General features: G+C 38.4%; 1 protein-coding gene across 1 annotated transcript in view; it reads right to left on the bottom strand.

Annotated features, from left to right (window-relative positions):
• The window catches only part of DPYD (dihydropyrimidine dehydrogenase), a 1,764,026-nt gene that overhangs the window by 146,452 nt on the left and 1,603,739 nt on the right, over positions 1-13,835 (bottom strand). The window lies entirely within an intron of this gene.

Consider the following 13,835-nt stretch of genomic DNA (forward strand, 5'->3'; position numbering starts at 1 on the left):
AATCAAAGACAGGGGATTGCGTAATTACTAAGTGGGTTTACAACCACTTTAAGCAACATTTGTGAGAGAATATGCCCTTGCGATTTTAACTCCATTTAAAGTTAAAATGTAGCCCTCAAGACATATTTGTATAAAACCTTAAACCCTATCTATTATTCTATAGCAGCAGCCATGTTCCAGATTTGACATTTTCAAGAAACCTGTCCTAAGATTTTTCATGCAGCCATTGCTGAAATGCATGCATGTAGACAAGAAGTGACTGATTAGACTGAAGGAGGTCAGCAGTTTGAGCCTGGGCTCACACTTGTGAGGTGCAGGACACACAATGTGATTCACACAGGAATCGCACCGCATTCCTGAGAAAATTGCATACGATGTCTGTGTGGTGTGATGTGAGGCATTCATTTTAAATCCCTTTTTTTTCACATCCATGCAATCAGATTCTGGCAATTGCACTGCATTTTGCAAGCTTTTTCAGGGTGTCATCACTTTATCATTGACATCCGATTGTAAGGACGCAGTGCAATTTCAATGCAGTGCAGGAAAAGCATGGGATTTGCTGCATTTCCCGCATCGCATCAGTGTGAACCCAGGTGAAAAAAAGGATAAAAAAGGTTAAAACTATATTTTATTATGTTTTATATTATTATTTTAAATTATATTCAAAATGGCTATTGTTTGTGATACACAATGCTTTAGCAAACTAAATATCATCCAGTTATTATGCACATTAAATTTAAATATTTTATGTTCTAATGATTTCCTGAAATAAGGATTTAGCAATACTGTACATGTGCAAAAAGCAACTGGGCACACTTGGCTTAGACATCTCTAGGCAAATAGACACCAAACGAATCATCTATTCTAGGTGTTTTTTTTACTAAAGTCACTTTCTGTAGCATGCAATTGTATATAGCACCCTAGGCTGGACTATGGCAGAAATGTCAAAGGGAAACCATAACTATTCCATGTATTGTAAATATTATTTTAGTAATCAATGATTGCTAGACTGTAATAATGATTTAGTGCTTTAAGTTGCTACACTATCAACAAAACCTTGCATGCATGCAATGTACAGTAAATAGAAATATTGCTCTCTAAATACATCTGTCATGTCTTTTCTATGGTTCAGCAGGTTTGTGCAATGCATTAGACTTTCCTCTCAGTCCAATGTGTGTTTATTGCCAATCCTTGCAGCCATCATTCAAACAGTATGAGTATGAAATTATTAAGTGTAGATCAATCTAATTGTTACTTGTTTAAATTTACTTTGTAAAATTCCCACAAGTGAATAATTCCTTTCTATTGTTCAGCAGAATAAAGTACCGTATTTTCCGGCGTATAAGACGACCCCCCTATTACATGATCTACCGGTAATACTTATACTTAGGTTACCTTGGAGATATTATACTCGGCGTATAAGACGACCTCCCATTTTTGGGGGATTTTTTTGAGGTTCAAAAGTAGTCTTATACGCCAGAAAATACAGTATGTATTTTTTTACAGGTATTTAATCAGAGCAAAAAGACAAACCAATCTGACTTTTTGTGATTTTGGTAATGATTAGGATAACCATTCTAATCTATAACATTTTTAAAATGATTAAGAAAAAAAAAATCATTTTTTTCAGCAGTCGTGTTTGGTAAATAAAAAATCATATTTTTGGAACCAGCCTGAAATCCTTTGCCTTTCTCCCTCTAGCCTCAGGTGCTGGAAATGCCTGAGTTCTGGGTTCGCAACATGCCTGTATACAAAAGTAGTTAAGCCACTAACTTCTGATTCCTTACATACAATTTTTTTTTTTTTTTTAGCAATGATAGATGAACTCAACTTGCATCCTTCCTCTGATTAACGGTTTTGCAATTAAGCCTCAGTAAGGCGAAACACATCAACTAGAAGACATGGGTGGTATGTCTCAAATACTGCTAACAGAATTAACATTTTATACAAAAAGGATTAGCACTGGGAGAATTCACTACTTTGTGTACTTATATATCATGAAAATATGTAATTTTACAAATAAATAATTTGACTTGTAGCCAGCAAGTGGCAAGCTTCAGGCATTTCACCACATGAGATGACCTATTGTTTTGCTTTAAATAACCTAAATACCCTACTCTGTGAGTAGACCTAAATAGTATTAGATTAAATCCCACATCCCACATATTGACTCAGAAGAGGTATACAACTCCTGACTTTCTCATACAGATACAGTCCTAACTGTAACTGTTCAGTATCAGAGACCTCAGCATAGTTTGTAACTACAGTAGTTGTCATAAGCACCCTGCGTTATAGTTTTATTTTTTAATTGGCAATTGTAAAAAGCATCTCTATTGACATAGATCATTACCCAGTTTAAATCAAATAGTCATATATATTAAATACCCTTTTCAAAAAAGGAAAAGGTTGGAACTTTAACCACTTGCCGACTGCCTAACGTAGATCTACGTCGGCAGTCAGCCCCTCACAGGCAAAGCGACGTAGGTCTACATCGCTAGCCTGTGAGGGTCTAGGGAGGGAGCGAGCGCGCGCCGCCAGAGGCGCGCTCCCGCTCCCGCATGGTCACGGACCCCCCCGCCCGTGTGACCGGTGGACCCGATGTCCGCCGGTCACTCTGCGATCGTCGAGGGAGAGGGAGAAAGTCAGGCGGCTTGTGTAAACAAGCTGCCTGTCATTCTCCCCTGTGTATGAAGGATGATCATACGGTTCTACTATGTAGAACCGTTGATCACTGTTCATACATCTGAAGCCACAGCCAATCACAGTAGAAAGCACGCCCCTAGGGACACACACAGCCCCTCCCTTTCAAAAAAAGTTAACCCCTTCACTGCCAGTGTATTTTTACAGTAACAGTGCATATGTATAGCACTGATTACTGTAGAAATGTCACTGGTAACCCCAAAAGTGTCAAAAATGTCAGTCAAGGGTCCGATCCGTCCGCCGCAATGTCGCATTACCGCAAAAAAAAATTGCAGATCGCCGCCGTTACACGTTAAAAAAAATAAACAACAAAAATGACAAAAATCTTTCCCTTTGTTAGTAAACGCGATAACTTTTGCGCAAACCAATCAAAATACGCTTTTTGCGATTTTTTTTACCAAACATAGGTAGCATAAAACAAATTGGCCGAAAATGTTAAAAAATTTTGATTTTTACATTTTTTTGGGGGGGAATTTCATATAAAAAAATGTGAAAAATATTGCTATTTTTGCAAAATTTACGCTCTTTTTTTGTTTATAGCGCATGATCAAAAAATTGCACAGGTGATCAAATACCACAAAAAGAAAGCTCTGTTTGTGGGGAAAAAAAGGACGCCAAATTCGTTTAGATACAGCATCGCACGACCGCGCAATTGTCCGTTAAAGTCACGCAGTGCCGAATCGCAAAATACCCCCTGGTCAGGAAGGGGGTAAAATCTTCCGGGGCTTAAGTGGTTAAGTGAGGTGCGCAGCTAGGCTAGGGCAGAGTGTGATGTATAATCACATCAGTACATAGGCAACAAAAAGAAAAATTGTAAAATATAAAATATGTTTATTAAAAAAACCTAACAGTGCATGTAAATAAATACATATACATGTAAAAATATAATACATCACATATGATAAAATAATGGTCCATAGACAAGAAACAGGATAAATGGAAGCTGATTACATCCAAAATCTGGTGAATATGAAGAACGTATAGCAAATAAGAAAATTATGTCAATACAAGCCAACAAGTGGTGATGTAATAGACATGGAAGTTGCATCCCGGATAGCTCAACGCATTTCGTGGAACATAGTTTCCACTTCCTCAGGTACTTTTATGCTAAGAAGGCAATTCTTCTGTGCTGGAAGGGACCTACGGTTGCTGCCTGGCTTCAATTGATTAACAACTGCCTTCCCCTTTACAAACTTACCTTTGAGTTTCAACCACACCTGTTTGATAAAATTTGGCATGGCTGGATATCCAGTCCTCTCACTCTACCTCCTCTGAGCTCTGTAGAGACGAGTTCTCTTTCTACTACCCTGTAAGGAATTATAACTGCTGTTCCGAGAGTTGAATGCAACATATTTTTTCTTGAGTATTGACTTGTACTTCGTGTCTTGTTAACTTACAGCTTATCCTATCTTGTTGGGGGGGTGTGACCGGGGAGCATCAGCAATCTAGGTAATGCTTGTTAGCATTTAAATGTTTGGTTTCCCTTCTTTGTCAAGAAGGTTGTTTTCTGTTGGTTCGTTGTATTTGTATGTTTGTTTAAAATCTCAATAAAAATATCTTTAAAAAAAAAAAAAAAATAATAATTGTTTCTCATGCTATTGTTGTTATATTGTTACATTGCTATCTTGTTATTCTATTTGAATCAGTAAGCAAATGGTTACTATGTTGCAATGTATGTAATTTCCGGATTACCTCTTTTTAATGGGTGTGTCGTATGTCAGTATTAATCTTAAGAAAAGACAGGAATGTATGAAATGCTGCTGTGATATATGCATGTGTGAGCAATAAATAGAGCTCTCTTATGTGTGCTGTAACCACTCTCTTTTTCTTTTTTTTTGCGGATATATAAATATCAGTTTCAGTGGGGGTAAAGGCGAAAAGAGGTGTCCACAACATAATTCTTAGACTGCATTCACACTGAAGCGGCACGAGTTCGGGGGCGACCTGTGAAGTCGCGTGCAGCGCGACTTCAGTGCGACTTGCACGGACTTCATAAAATGAATGTCTATGCAAGTCACTCCAGGTTGCCCTGAAGTAGTACAGGACCCTTTTTCTAAGTCGGAGCGACTTGTGTCGCTCCTATTAGAACCGTTCATGTACTACACTATGGACCGCGACGGTGCACGACTTGTCAGGCTGACCAAGTCGCCTGACAAGTCATACTAGTGTGAATGGAGACTTATAAAGTCTGCTTGATTTGTCAACAAAACAAAAACAGGCCTTGCCTTAACATGTATCAGCTTCACAAGCAAGGTGAGAGTCCAAGACATGCAAGTTATTCAGACAGCCCAGTAGTGTAGAAGCTTTTCCTCTGGAGTGCAGGCTTCAGTATATGTTGGTTAACCTAACAATTATTCTATGACAAATTTGCACAACTAATTGTTACATTTTTTTATGAGCATAAGTTTTAATTTCGTATACTGTTTTAATATACTGTATGCCCACACTGTGTGTAAGCTATATACACACTATAATGTTCAAATTGCAGTGTTAGGCCTTTTGCACACAGATGCATTTTAGACATATAGGCATTTTCTTTACTGATGTAAATGCAGACCATTGTTTTCAAAGTACCTGTACACACAGGCACATAAACATACACTGCGTATAGATCAGAAATTTGCATTGCCAGTCAGTATTTTTGCGTGCATACATGCATATACGCACAAATACGCACAAATACGCTCATATGCCACACTCCCTTGATTAAAATAAAGCTAGCACTTATGTAGAAATCTGTACAAATATGTGCAAACACGTGCAAATACACACTATACAGCCTATCCTGTCTTTTTCTCACATCATAGCTGTAGCATGGATTCTAAATGTAAAAAAAAAATTAGTAAAATCCTTAAATCTTGTCAAAATATTGATATATATTCTATGACACTATTACATAGAGCAAATAAATGCTTACTGAACATTTATAATAGTTCTCTTTAAAACATCAAAATGTGATGTACAAATCTACACTGCTAACTAAACATAGATTAAAGATAGCTGAAAATGCATAGAATTTCCACACCAGTGAGAAAAGTAATTTTCTTTGCCCTTATCCCCTAGTGAAAGAATATTCTTAAAGTGAGTCAATACCGAACTGCACAACATTTCTAGCTCAGGAACAGATGTAGTGGAAGCTATAAGGGTATTGAATTCACAACCAAGCAATGGATGTACTCCAATCAGTTTGGAAACAAAAACAATTTACCCTTTTACTGCAATTCCACATGGGAGAGCCTATATTTTACTGAAATTGAAAATGGAAGTGTTCCATAAATTAAAGTATTTCTAAAGTCCCCTCTTAGACAGTTGTCATCCAAAAAGGTATCCCTATTGGAAATTGAGAAACTTTGTACTAAATAGAACCATGTAAAAATATAGTCTAAGATATCACATAGTGTGTTTTTGTTATTAGAGGTGTACAGGCTACACAAATGGGCTGTCAGAAAAAAAAATGTATTGTATAGAGGTGCCAAGTGGACCAAGCCTTTTATGGATTTGAAAGTAAAAAAGAATGAGTAAGGCTGGATAACAAACTTACAAATCTACTGCACTATTTTTATTGCAGGAAATCTGAATTTTTTTACCTAGACTTAAGAGAACATAATAAGAGAATCAGTGGTGGACTATTTCATAACATTGCCATTTGAGGCATAAAGGAGCATAAGGTAACAAATATTTTGTGAGCAAATAAAAATGTGATACAAGTTTGAAACATATTTGTGACAGGGTCACTGTAATCTATGGAGTCTTTACGTTCAAATATCTATGACATCTGCAACAGCAATAGACACCATTCAAATTTCTTGATTTTTCCCAGGTAGTCAATTAGCGAAGTTTAATTTTTCTTGGACATCACCAGGGATGCCTATACAGTAATTTCCCTTCAATGCACCATTATGAGCATTCATCTGATACAAATACAGTATGCAAACATTATTTGTACAATTATATTTATTTAGAAAGTTTTTTTTTTTGGCAGAAGGATCATACTCATCCAGTGGCTAAGCAATTTCTGTCTGCTGAAAGCTTTGGAATAGTCCATAAAAAAGACCAGCATGGGCAAACTACGGGTGCACCCTAAAGGACTTTTAGGCTACTACAGGCATACTTCTTTAACCCACAGAAGATCTCTCAGGCATGTTCAACACAATGATGATACTATAGCTACTTTTAAAAAGTAATATATGGGTTTGCAAAGGCATTTGGGGCACACAAATGTAATGTATTGCACTGGTGGCTATTGAGGAACACAATGATATGAGAGTTTTTGTGCCAGTGGTTTAGCTTAAAATTAAAGAACAAGCTAAGAACCAGCAGGCTGAGAGTGACCATCACTGAGGCAGTTAAGCTAAGATTTCAACTCTTTACGAACACATGGTATCAACTGCCATGTATGTTAACGAAAACAACACCATTCACAGCATTTGCTGTCACAATTCTGGTTCTGTATCACTTACTGCAAAACCCAGATTGGAATATTACAAAGGGAACCAATGTTCTAATTTTGTCCCATGACCTCAGTAAACAATCCATTACAAAGACCTTACAACGAGCGGTCTTACCCTCTGGTGTCTCTCTTAATGGGTTTAAGTGTCAGTTCAAACTATGGCGATCCGACTTCGGGGGCGACCTGTGAAGTCGCGTGCACCACGACTTTGGCGCGACTTGCACGGACTTCACATAATGGAAGTCAATGCAAGTTGCTCTGATGTCGCACCGAAGTAGTACAGGAACTATTTTCTAAGTCAGAGTGACTTGAGTCGCTCCTATTAGAACGGTTCCTGTAGCACAGAATGGACCGCGACTTGTCAGGCTGACCAGTCCCCTGACAAGTGGCGGTAGTGTGAACAGGGACTAAAGGTCCTTTCACTTCTCTTTCATAGAGGAGTTCAAAAGGTGAGAAAGTCTGCCCAGGGGTACCTCTATGTAGACAAACAGCAGGAGAGGCAAATACCCCTGCGTCCCTGTTACTCCAGAAATGTCCTCAGCATTTGTTGGTGTTAAATACTGGCCAAGACATGTGTAATCTATATTTTCCTACAGAAAGTCTGCATCAAGTTGCACACAAACTGCAGGTTCTGATTGCTTGGAAGCTCAGCAAGGAAAGGTTCACAGAAGAGCACCAGGAACCTTGTCTGTCCTGAGAGAGGATAGTGCTGCACCTTCTATGTATCTAGTGGCATAGTCAAAAACTGTTGAGATAAATTTTTGCATGAACTGCTTGTAATGGTTAGTAGTCCAGTGCTATATACCACCACCTTCTTAAAAAATTAATCAATCACAAGTAATAATAATAATGGAGTCCTGTAAACATCAGCTGTCTTACTAACACACTAGCATGTAACATACAACAAAGAATAGTTGGCTATGTCTGTACTCATGTTAGGCCAGAAAATAAATCTGCATCACTCAGGCCATCACCTGTTGATTATCAAGTGTCCTTTTAGAGGAATTTTGTGTGCAACCTTTAAAAAGTTTTTCCTACAATGAGCTGCCTTTACACCAATTCTGATCCTCTCCTACAGCTTTCAATTATTCTAGTACATTTTGTTGTCTCCCTTGAGTCAGGTGGCAGTGTTTGCTCAAAAGCAGCACTACAAGCCCCAACTAACTTTCAATTTGCAAATGAGCACAGCAGCTAAGGCTTTGTAGAGGCTGAGTCATCTGGATCAGAGCAAAGAGAAGGACAATAGTTTATACCCCCCTTCCCTGTGACAAGAGTATGCACCTCAGAAGTATTTGAAGCTCTATATGTAACCATTCAATACATTATCATCAAATTAGAAAAATGAAATTGTCTGCATCAACCATATACTTGTTACTCCATCTTCTTCTCTAGGAGCTTTGAATTGCTAATCCACTCCCTCTGTCCATCCATTAGGCTGCTCAAATGTCACATCCACATCTTTACACAGTACCTTGGTATGTCAGGAGAATCCAATTGTTGGGTGTCATCAGAAGAACCATAGAAGGAGATGAAAATGCTTATATCTGTACCTAGCACCTCAGGGTGGGGTCTCATCCGAGAATCCAACCTTTCTTATCTTACCCCTGTCAGGGCTGGGCTCACAGCAGTTTTCTTCTTTGTGCTCAGGCTGTTTAGCTGTCAGTTGTCAGTACTCATTGTTTCCTCAGTGGCTCACCTAGTTTATCCACTTGGGTACAGGTCTAAGAGTCCTTGCGACCTGCCAGTGCTAAGTACAGACCCCATGCTGACCGCCGACGCCTACCTGCACCTTCCTACCAGGTTGGGGAGAGGGTCTGGTTGTCATCTCGTAACCTCCAACTCCATGTTCCCTCATTGAAGCTGGCACCGTGGTATATTGGGCCTTTCCTTATTCTCTGTAGGATCAGCTCAGTGGCTTACACATTAGATCTTCCTTCTAATATACATATTTTGAATGTATTTCATGTTTCCTTAATAAAACCTTTGGTGTGTAATTGCGTCACCACCTCGGTACCACGTCTTCACTCAGTTCAGGTTGAGAACAATGAGGAGTATGAGATACAATCGATCATTGACTCCCGTAGGTTCCGTGGGCGCATACAGTACCTTATTCATTGGAGAAGGTACGGTCCAGAGGAACACTCTTGGGTCTCATCCTCGGATGTACATGCTCCTGTCCTCCTCTGTGCTTTCCATAGACATTTTCCCCTGGTGCTCCTCTGAGGGGGAGTGGTCATTGAGGAGAGAGTACTGTCAGGGCTGGGCTTGCAGCAGCTCTCTCTCTGTGTTCAGGCTGCTCAAATGTCGATAATTGTCAGCCATCATTATTTCCGCAGGGGTTCACCTGGTTATCATTATCTGCATTGTCAGTCCTGCCTACAGCCAAACCCTTCTGGCTATTTAAGTTGCCTTGTTAATTCCTTTCCTACCTTTGCCTTGTCAATATATCTGGAGAGTCTCTGCTGTGTTCCTGTGAAAGACTTTGCCCGGCGAAAACCCCATCTGGCTCCTGATTCTGTTTCTCTGCCTCCAACTATGCTGATTTCTGCTTTCCTGATCACTGGCTCGCCTGATTTCCCATTTTGGCTTCCGACCCCTGGATTATGTTTTTACTGCGTTTACTGTTCTGTACCATTTTTACCATTGCATTAAAAGTTTTACTACATTTTCTGTCTCAGTCTGATTCATGGTTCCTGCCAACCCCCACCCCTTAATCAATGAGTAGCACCCCCAACACAAGGGAGAATAAAGAATTTAAGTGAGATGATGTATTTTTCAACCACCAGTTTAGGGTGAATGAGTGTGAATATAGCACAGTTATCTCCAAAGCCAATAATGGTTTGGTTCGTCACAAAATGAGGCTGAAGGTGGTTAGTATTGCTCAAGCGTTTTATGAATAGCAGAGAAGAAGATGTTCTGGCCAACTGGCAAGGTGAAATTGGCATCCTTTGCTCAGGACATGTGTTCCTGAGGTGCCCTGGCTTGTCACAGGTGCATCATCTGAGGGATCAGATAATGTTGGCTTGGTACTAAAAGCTCCAGGTGGCAGTCGCTGAGAGGCATTGCTCACATATGTAGTCAAGGTTGTTTATGATGGTCTTTTTTCTCTAGCCACTAAGTGGAGTCCTGTGACAGGTAAATCCTGGAGTAACCTAATAGGTATCCATTATTTCTGCAGAATTTGGCAGACTCAGGCTTGAGTTTCATCACAAACCGCTGACTCATGTGGTACAGATTTGTAGGAGTTTTTTAATTATTTAGTCCATTTCCGGAACATGGTTTGTAGGCAGGCTTACCACATCCATGTAAGTGTCTAAAGGATCCTTCTCAAATTACCTGAATTTCTTACATCATATAGGTCAGATAGATAGAATTCAGGTCAATTAATACTTTGGAATTATCCTTTGTGGGCTCATAATCATCACCCTTCTCAGTTAGCAATTCCACAAAGGCCTTAAAGGCTTTCCCTTTCAGCTCTGACACCAGATACTGGGTTACAGTGTCTGTGGCCATTGGTACTGATGGTACATTTTTTCAAAGGATAGCAAATAAATATTATTACTGTCACTGTCCATATTCATGACTGAACATTTGGCAGCATGGCTCACAGCGAAAAGTACTTCCTTGTACTCAGGGTAATCAATATACTTATTCTTTTGCTGTTGCTATTGCTTAACCATCTCCATTTTAATGCCAGCAGGTAGATTCCCTCTCCACCTAGAGAAATTGCAGGTATGCCATAGGTTCAGTAACAATTACCTGATGCAGTGCTTCCTAAAGCTGAGAATGATCAAAGTTGAAGACAGTAAGTCTAGTACTAGCATGTTCAGACTATGTACCAGAGATTGCATTAGCCGGTAAATTAGGTTCAGTACTTACGGTATTTCCTTGTACCCAAACTATTTGTACCTGAGACAGATGGAGCCCCATTTTGTGTCATGCCCTTTCAGGGTCTGTTGTGCCTGGATATCTGCCTTATATAAATCACTTATCAAGTTCTCCTTTGATTTGCCATATTTTTCAATGCACCTTGTTTGATACACATCCATCAGATCACCTTTACTCATAATTGTGTACTCTGCTAGATCAGGCATGACATGGATGTGGACCAGAATAGAGAGCGAACCTTTGCTTTCTAAAGAAAATATACATCAACCCATGTCAAAGAACTGCTTCCACAGTCTGTTAATGCAGGGTCATTTACCTAACTCATGCATCAATGCTCGAAGTAGAACAATCCCAACAAGCGGTTATCTATATGTGACATTTACAGCTTCACCCTACACAGACATTTTCCAGTTTGCAAGACAAAATCTAGTAACCAACAGGCAGTAGTTGACTGCCATTGGGACATTTTAACAAAGTAGTTGACTTTTAACACATACAAGGTAGCTGCCACAACATGTTTTAACGGAAACACACACTGTTCTTGGCATCCGCTCCTCCAATTCTGACCTTTAAAAAATGTTTGTTTAACTCTCTGCCATGCCCGGACAGGAATATAACAGAGATTATACTACTGTAACTTCTTCACAAAAGCATAACTTTTGATTTCTAGTTCTAGAGAATTCTGAGAATAATATTAACATTTTTCTAATATTTTAATGAAAAAGAAAAGAAATACAATGCAAGAATTATTTACAGAGAAGATATTATAAAACCTGCATAAGCAACAGTAAAATAAAATAAAAAATATTTAAGCAGAGTCTGCTTGGTCTTGGTACATTGCAGAGTTCAGATAACTTGCAAATTTGTCCACCCTGATGTTGCAGCAGACTCTTTTACCATTACTCTCAATTAACTTTTAAGTGGACCTATTCCCCCAAACTTACAAAACATGGCTGAATGCTGATGTCTAAACATTTTGAAGTCAAACGAAATACTGCTTTTAACTTATATTTCATGTATTTTGAACTTCTCTCTAATCTGCAAAATCTCTCAAGATCTCAGTGGAAAAAGTATTTTTCATGTGTGATGTACAGTGCATGGGCAAGGTTAGGTGCAGGGCTGGCAAAAAAATAAAGAAGAAGAAGCTGGTCACTGGTGTGGGTTTCTGAAGTACAGGGGATAAGATCCCTGAAATTGGGAAAAAAGTAAAAGAGGCAAGTAAATCATATTAATTGTATTCTTTTTTTAAATAATGAGATTACATTGGTGTATTCAGGTTTATTAAGAGGGGATGGGGGGAAGGTCTGGTTTGAAAGTTCCGATGTTAAAACTAGAGCATGCAGCTGCTAGTGCAGCCATTGTTTTTTTGTCCCTGGGGAGGATGTTGCAGAGCTAATTCCACACAAATCAGAGGGGGTATGAGGAGTGTGTTATAGGTGTACCCAGCAGACACCAATAAATTCAACTATCTTAGGTTTTTCTATATTTCCATATGACACATTTTCATGATCTGAAAATCAGCAAATTATTTAGCAAAACTAGATTACTTCTTGTTAGACACCAAATATAATAGGTCTATGACATGTCTTTCATGTCTAATATGTCTTATTAGCCTTCTATCATGACTAATATACACATTAGGTGTCTGACTGGTATGTTCTTCTACATTAGCATAGACACTTTTTTGAGTTGAGAGGGTGAATACTTTCCAGATTGAGAAATGGATTATGAATGGAAGTTGAAATGAGAAATGGAATATGAATGGAAGTTGAAAGATATATGAGAGTTTAGCCAGACCAATATTTCAGACCTATATATTTGTATCCCTTAAAATATATTCAGATCATTTATGATGCAACTTTACAACAGGAGCTCATCAGTCATATGCGTCACCTTCCATGAATGCCCAAGACAAGCTAGAGAGTTTTATCTCACCATTTTTACTGCCACTTGTGAATTATGTGGGAAAATTAGGGTGGTACTGTGTTTAGTTTATAAAACCGAATTATTATCACAGTAGGAAAGGATTTTTGGATTCTACCATACAGAGAATAACACAGAGGTCTTAAAAGCAACTTTGAACAGATTAAAAAGAGGCTACTAGCTATACATTAAGAAGGTATGTAATATAGTATTTATGATGATGCATTACTTTTTAATTTATTTTATCATGTCTGCTGTTAAAATAAGTTGAATTTGGAGAATTAGTATCCCCCCCTTAAGTTTCTGCATCATAGTGATTAACAGCATGATATTTTTGTTTCATATTTGCCGAGGTATATGGCACAAAAAAAGCTGGAAGTTTTATTATGCTGGCATGTTGAGTATGCAGTTATCCAGCTATGACATGCTGAGCTTGGGGTGGGTGCACAGAAGAAAAAAAAAAAAAAACATAAAAATTGTATAGTTATAGGCACAGAAACATCAACATGATAGTACATTCATTATGTGCTTTAATGTATTCCTGGTATTGGTATTTAGTGGAGTTTTACTTTTAAGTATATTAATATGGCACTGTTCCAATATAACTTGGCTCTGTAAAAAAAAAAAAAAAAAAAAAAAATGGGCAGTCTCTAGGTTTTAGCTTTATTTTTAAAGCACATTTAGTATGTAGAAGGCATTGTTCTGCTTTCTTTTTTGCAGTTGGCAAAATAAAAAGTTTACATGCTGTGCTTCTGTATGATACCAGAGCGCAGACAGCTAAATGTTAGCACTGTTTTCTTGTGATTGCATTTTTTATATTTAAATATGCATTATGCCATAAACTTTATATGATGGAGAGCTATGAATGGTAAAT

Source organism: Pelophylax lessonae, assembly GCF_965119305.1.
Source record: "Pelophylax lessonae genome assembly, chromosome: 8".
Taxonomy (NCBI): Eukaryota; Metazoa; Chordata; class Amphibia; order Anura; family Ranidae; genus Pelophylax; species Pelophylax lessonae.